The following is a 334-nucleotide window of genomic DNA, read 5'->3' as shown; positions in this document are numbered from 1 at the left end:
ACCCCTAACATTCTGTGATTCTGTGACTGGAAAAAAGCATTCAACACAGTTACTAAAATCAGTGTTTGCTGAATTCAGGTCTTAAGTTAAGGATAAGCCATTCTCGTACCCACTCAAATGGCATCTTTGGGACACTTGTCTTTATGTATCTTAATGACGCTTTTAAGCTCATCCAGAGCATACAGCGTATCACAAGCCAAAGACAACCCAAACGTCTTTCATGTCTTCATCAGTCTTCACTCCACCATTCCTTAGAGGAACCTATTCCTCAGCACCCCTAGGAGCCAGAGATGGCATCTGACTATTGCCCTTAAAAAACAGGATTTGTGATGCT

The sequence above is a fragment of the Apaloderma vittatum genome, unplaced genomic scaffold (genome assembly GCF_000703405.1).
Source record: "Apaloderma vittatum isolate BGI_N311 unplaced genomic scaffold, ASM70340v1 scaffold32018, whole genome shotgun sequence".
In the NCBI taxonomy this organism is placed as follows: domain Eukaryota; kingdom Metazoa; phylum Chordata; class Aves; order Trogoniformes; family Trogonidae; genus Apaloderma; species Apaloderma vittatum.
Note: the sequence above shows the minus strand (reverse complement) of the source record.